Raw genomic sequence first — 6,624 nt, 5'->3', positions numbered from 1 at the left:
TCCCCCCCCCCCCCCCCCCCGTGCTGGGATTAAAGGTGTGTGCCACCATGCCTGGCTCTGAATGTGGTCTTTGATACTGATTTGGTAATGGCAAGTGTGTCCTTTTACCATTTTGTGTAGCCCAGCTGCCCTTGCTTTAGTGCCCAGCCTCTTCCTGCTTGAGAACTGGACTGGGCATGCTGGGTTCACTCCCTTCCCTTCATCTGCACTGGACTTTTCCTCTGTGAACACTTCCATTCAATTTAAAACCATCTCTCTGAGTGGTTTCTGTATCTTTGAATCTTTTAGATCCTAAGTCTATTAGTAATGATTTCAATGTTTTCACCTTTCATGTCTTTGCATTCCTTAGTAAAGTAAAACACAATGACAGAAAAGTATGGTAAATTAAGTGTAAACCCAAGTGGCTATCAATGGAACCACAGAAGTTAAACAATTATGTGAATCTCTACCTACATAGTAATAGAGAAAGAGCCACTGAAACCAACTTCTCTCTCAGCATCAGAAGATGTGCAGAGATACCACAGAGATTGCCACAGATACCACAAATAGACTGCCATTGACTGGTACCCGAAAATTAGGAAGAAGGCAAAAAATTAACCCAGGAAAACAAGAAGCTAAGGACAAGCAGTGATGAACCTATTAATGACGGCCACAGAAAACAGGTGTAGGGGTGCACACCTTTGATCCCAGCACAAAGGAGGCACAGGCAGGCAGACCTCTGTAAGATCGACACCAGCTGGGACTACAGGGAGACCCTGTCTGAAAATAAAAAATTCAAAGGAAGAAGAGGTAGTCACAGAAACCAAATGCAAAGGCAAGAGTTTAATGAACAGATTTGGGATCAACAACAACCCAACCATCAGAGAAGGAGAAACTTACTCTGGGCCCACCATGTTGCAATATCCTCCTCATTATTGTATGTATACTTGAGGCATTGGAAAGTGTGTATTTGTGCACAAGCCAGTTGATGAACAGATACCTACAGTCTGTGAATTAAGATGGAACCTGATGATTCCCAACCTTCAAATACCATATTTTCTCCAACCTAATCCACCCAGATTCCCAATGCTGTACATGGGGACTTTAATGGAGGACCTCCTAACTCATCCTACCTGAAATTCACCCTCAGTAGCTATCGGTCTCTAGGCTTGGGTTGGTTTGGTCTCTTTTTAAAGCATTTGAAAAGAAATTGAATTCAAAGGAAGGAGGGTGAGAACAGTCCATAATTTAAGTGGAGGGAGAATTAGGGGGGAAAAGGATGATTTTTCTCAAAACCATTAGTCTTCAGGTTGGTTTAGCAAGAGACCAAACTAGCTGCCTGTGGATGAAGTTAGTGGGCACCTGGTTTGTTCTGCGGGAGGGCAGCCTTTTTGCGATGGAATCATGTGGCCTCCTGTGCTGTGTATTGCCAGTGGATTTCTCCAATTCTCTTTTCTCAGTGTGCTAGAACGCAGCTGGTTAAATAGGCCGTGACTCACATAAGCTCCCGTGTCTTTTTTATTGACTGCTTTATGGAAATGTATCACACTCCAAAGGGTTCCCATTGTTGCTGTGCATAACTAACTGAAGAGTCGTGTTTAGCGCTGAGAGATGGAGTTCTACCCTGCCATTTTTTTATTGCAAAGTTTGGTTATGGGTGGGATACAAGGGTTTCAAAGAATCTAGATGAAGAGAGAAGGATGTCTGAGAATTTCTTTTATCTTCATTTGCCATGGAAGCTGGGTAGCCATCACTCCCGAGTAGCAGTCCTCTGTTGATTTTATCTTTATGGTCTTACATCCTTCAGCTAAGTGTTTTTTCTCTGTGTAGGTTATTCTGAGAGAGTTAACTGCAGTGGTGGAGAGAGATTATGACACTAATGCAGTTCTGTGTTGTGCTGATATAATGTGATACATGCTTGGGTTTATTCAAGAAAGCCATTTATTCCCAATAAATTGAAGTAGTTTCTAATTTTTCATTATGGTGTGGTATCTTTTTCTCAGGTAATAGACAAAAAGTGTCTCTTTTTAAAATTTTTATACTTAACTATACATGTTTCTACCTTAAAATAGCAACTCAGGGCTGGAGAGATGGCTCAGCGGTTAAGAACACTGTTCTTGCAGAAGACCCGGTTTCGAATCCCAGCACCCACATGGCAGCTCACAACTGTCCTTAACTCCAGTTCCAGGGGATCCAACAGCCTCTTCTGTCCTCTGCGGGCATTGCACGACATGGGTGCACTTACCTACAAGCACGCAATACACATACACATAAAATAAAAATAATAAATTGAAAAAAAAATAGCAACTCATAGCCAGGCATTGTAGCACACGTCTTTAGTCCCAGCACTTGGGAGACAGAGGCAGGCGGATCTCTGTGAGTTTGAGGCCAGCCTGGTCTACATAGTGAGTTACAGGACAGCTGAGACTACAGGGAGACCCTGTTTCAAAAAGATAAAAAATAAATAAATAAGCAACTCATACAGTTGCTTTTTGGCCTCCTCTGTTTTTGCCATCATCCCAGAAAGCATTTACATACTTTCTAGAAGGCATTAAAGTAGCTCGTTGCAGAGCCACTTGATTAACAATAGCTGTGGATCAAGGCCTGTCTTCTCCTACCTCACCTCCCACAGCATTCCCGACAGCCTCAGGATTGCCACTTCTTGATCAATCAGGCCCTGCACTGACACTGCAAGAGGACACAGCAAAAGGGTCGTAGTGGCTTCATCCCTTGGTTGTGTGGCTTTGTCTGATAGATCAGGGAGCTGATGAGACAGAGCTCAGAGTCAGCTCTACATGGAGGACAACTATTATTGAATTCACCATAGAGCCTGAACATAGAGGATAGCCAGTAGAATCCAGACTGATTTTATTTGATTATCTATTTTTTCTTCTGTAACCATTCTTAATTTCGCATATAACCCCATTTTTTCCCTCATGGTGCATCAAGGAAGCCAAGTAAGAGATTTCACGATACAAATTCCCTCTGAGTAAGCAACATAATGCATCTTACTGCCTACATGCAAAAGCACAGCATATAAAAAGTATTTCCAGCAATATTACTCTTCAGAATCTTATTGGTGAACAACCAAATGAGAAATTCAGCAACTTATGCAGTTCCCAGATTTTAGCAGTTTGTTTGACTCTAGGGGGAAGAAGGTGGGGCTGGCGCTATCCCTGCAGGCCTAGAATTAGTGACTTCAGGCTCAGACATCTCTCCTGCACTGTCTTTGTTTTTGGTGGTGTTCTTGAGTTTCACTTGGTGGGGAGAGAAAAGCCTCATGCTGATAATGTACTGAAAGTAAATGAAATTAAATAAGCGAAGCAGTGCTCATCACTACTTCCTCCCCCCTGGGTAATTCAATTCAAGCTCTGTCTCTGATGGCAACTCACAGGGGCTGTCTCTGTCACCCCGCTGGGGCCTGGAGTCTTAACATCTAAATAAAAGTTTCACTCAAGCATTTTTTATGCTCCTGCCAGCAGGATCAGTGAGCTGGTGTGGGCACTTTAATGTAATATTCATACTCATAGACTCTCCCCGCACACAAGGCAATGTCTTTCCATTTTCATAATTATAGATGTTCCATAAAATGGCATTTAGATTTGCATTAAAAAAAGGAGGCTGGAATTCTAATAGAACGTTTAACGTATCTTTTATGATTCAGACTCTTGTGTCTTTAACAAGTAACCGTGTCTCTAAGCTTAACAAGACCTTTAAAAAAAAATTGTGGGAAGAAGAGATGGAAACTTCATCCTCTAGCTCCTTGTCTTCCTTTTCATTTGAAGCCTCCAGGAGCAGTTTTTTGGACAACACTTCAGATAAGACGCTCCTTTAGATGGTATATGAGTTACTTCACTGCTGCTGTGACAAAACATCATGACCAAAAGGGACTTATGGAAGAAATAGTTTATTTGGGCTTATGGTTCCAGGATAGGAGTTTGTCACGGTGGGAGGCTTGGCGGCAAGCAGCAAGCACGGTAGCAGAAACAGGAAGCCGAGGGCTGGCATCTTCAACTGCAAACATAAAGCAAAGAGAAAAAATTGGAAATAGAACAAGGCTCTGAACCCTCAAAGCCCACCCCAGTGACTTGCTTCCCCCAGCAAGGCTGTACCTCCTAAAGGTTCCGTGACCTCCCCCAAACAGCACCACCAACTGGGGACCAAATATTCAAATACTTGAGCCTCCTGGGGACACTTCTCATTCAAACCCCCACAATGAGCCTTCTCTTCATCCCTGGTCCTCATCTCCAATGACCTTCCACCCACAGTAGAATTGCTACCACTTCTTAGAGCATGTTTTCAAAGGGACACTAGAATGTAGAAAAATGAACTTCCATTTGTTGTGGTTCATCTCAGACATACACCCCAAGACCGCTCTGAAAGGAATTATGACGAACACATTATTTACTAACTATAAAATATACAAATGAAAACAACCTATGAACAGGATGCAAGGAAATTGACAGTAAGAGCTAACTGGATAAAGAACCAAGCACATAAACACCCCAAAGAGAAATGAACTCCTGTTATCTCTGGGGTTTTTTATTTTTATTTATTTTTATTTGTATTGGTGGTACACATAAACACAAATGCCAGCAGAGGCCAAAGGCATCAGATACCCCTGAAGCTGGAATAACAGGCAGTTGTAAACTGCCCAGCAAGTGTTGGGAACCAAATTCAGGTCCTCTGCAAGAATAGTACAAGCTCTTAACCACTGCGCCATCTCTCCAGTCCCTGGTCTATGTTTTTAAAACTATGCTTGAAGCATTGGTGGTACACATAAACACAAATGCCAGCAGAGGCCAAAGGCATCAGATACCCCTGAAGCTGGAATAACAGGCAGTTGTAAACTGCCCAGCAAGTGTTGGGAACCAAATTCAGGTCCTCTGCAAGAATAGTACAAGCTCTTAACCACTGCGCCATCTCTCCAGTCCCTGGTCTATGTTTTTAAAACTATGCTTGAAGCCAGGTGTCGTAGTATACACCTTTAATTCCAGCACTTGGGAGGCAGAGGCAGGAGGATCTCTGTGAGATGGAGGTCAGCCTGGTCTATATAATGAGTTCCAGGACAGCTGGGGCTAAGGGAAATCCTGTCTCAAAAACCAAACCAAACCAAACAAAAACAGCTATGCTTGAAACAGCTTGGAAACAAAAGGATCAGCTTAACTGTGAGGTGTTTTTGTGGTGCTAGAAATTTAACTTAGTGCTTCCTCATGCTAGGCAAGCACCCTACCATTGAGCTATATTCCTAGCTAAAAAAGTTATTTAAAAAAAAAACAAACAAACAAGAGGCTGGGAGTGGTGGCACACGCCTTTAATCCCAGCACTCGGGAGGCTGAGGCAGGCAGATCTCTGTGAGTTCAAGGCCAGTCTGGTCTACATAGTGAGTTCCAGGACAACTGGGGCTACAGGTAGACCCTGTCTCAAAAAGACCAAATAAAAAACAAGAAAACAAGAGGGGGCTGGAGAGATGGCTCAGTGGTTAAGAACATTGGTTGTTCTTGCAGAAGACCCAGGTTCAAATCCCAGCACCCACATGGCAGCTAACAACTGTCCGTAACTCCAGTCCTAGGGATCCGACAGCCTCTTCTGACCAATGCGGGCATTGCACAACACAGGTGCACTTACCTGCATGCAGGCAATACATGCATACACATAAATTAAAAATAAATAAAATTTTTAAAAAAAAGAAAGAAATACTGGGCTGGAGAGATGGTTCAGGGCACTGACTGCTCTTACAGAGGACCCAGGTTCAATTCCCAGCACACACATGGCGACTAACAACCATCCATAACTCCAGTTCCAGGGGACCCAGTGCCCCTTCTGGCCTCTGAAGGCACTGTACAACATGGGTACATACATATTCATGCAGGCAAACCACTCCTAGACAAAACATTTTTTTAATTAAAAATAAAATAAAATTTTTAAGTCAGGCTATAAAACATTTGGGTTGGGAAATAAAAAGTAAATATTAAGCTTCTGCTAGCACATTCTTCATTTTTCCTAATCAAGAAATGTAAATTGCTGAACATGGTGGAGCACACTTTAATCCCAGGATTTGGGAGGCAGAGGCAGGCAAATCTCTGAGTTCCAGACCAGCCTGGTCTACATAGCGAGTTCCAGGCCAGCTGGGGCTATAGGGAGACTCTGTCTCAAAAAGAAGCTCCCCAAAAAGAAAGAAATGTAAGTTGGACCAGGGTTGTTGCTTAGTGGTAGAGTATATGCTAGAGAAGAAAGGAGAGGGACGGGGACAGGAGGAGATGGCAGAGGACAGGAAATGTAGAGTTATATTTTTCTAGAGTTTCTGTGGTTCATACCTATAATCCCAGCATTCAGGATGTGGAGACAGGAGGATTATGTGGTCTAGGCCAGTTTAAATAAATAAATGAAGATGGGGGTGTTGTTTTTGTCTTGGTTTATTTTGGTTTTGATTTTTTGAGACAGGGTCTCCCTGTATCCCCAGCTGGCCTGAACTCAAAGTGTAGACCAGATTGACTTTGATCTCAGAGATCAGCCTGCCTCTGCCCCCGCTATGCCACTGCGCCCAGCCCATTTGTTTTTACTTTTGAGGAGTAACCTCTCCTTAGTCTTTTGCCCCTCCTTTCTGTAAAGCCCCAGGCAGGAAGATGAATTAGGAACTTGATT

General features: G+C 43.1%; 1 protein-coding gene across 2 annotated transcripts in view; it reads left to right on the top strand.

Moving 5' to 3' along the window:
- The window catches only part of Skap1 (src kinase associated phosphoprotein 1), a 315,747-nt gene that overhangs the window by 250,209 nt on the left and 58,914 nt on the right, over positions 1-6,624 (top strand). The window lies entirely within an intron of this gene.

This window comes from Nannospalax galili, unplaced genomic scaffold (assembly GCF_000622305.1).
Source record: "Nannospalax galili isolate Female #2095 unplaced genomic scaffold, S.galili_v1.0 scaffold95, whole genome shotgun sequence".
Taxonomy (NCBI): Eukaryota; Metazoa; Chordata; class Mammalia; order Rodentia; family Spalacidae; genus Nannospalax; species Nannospalax galili.
The sequence above is the reverse complement of the archived record's forward strand: the minus strand, read 5'-3'. Positions and strand labels throughout refer to the sequence as shown.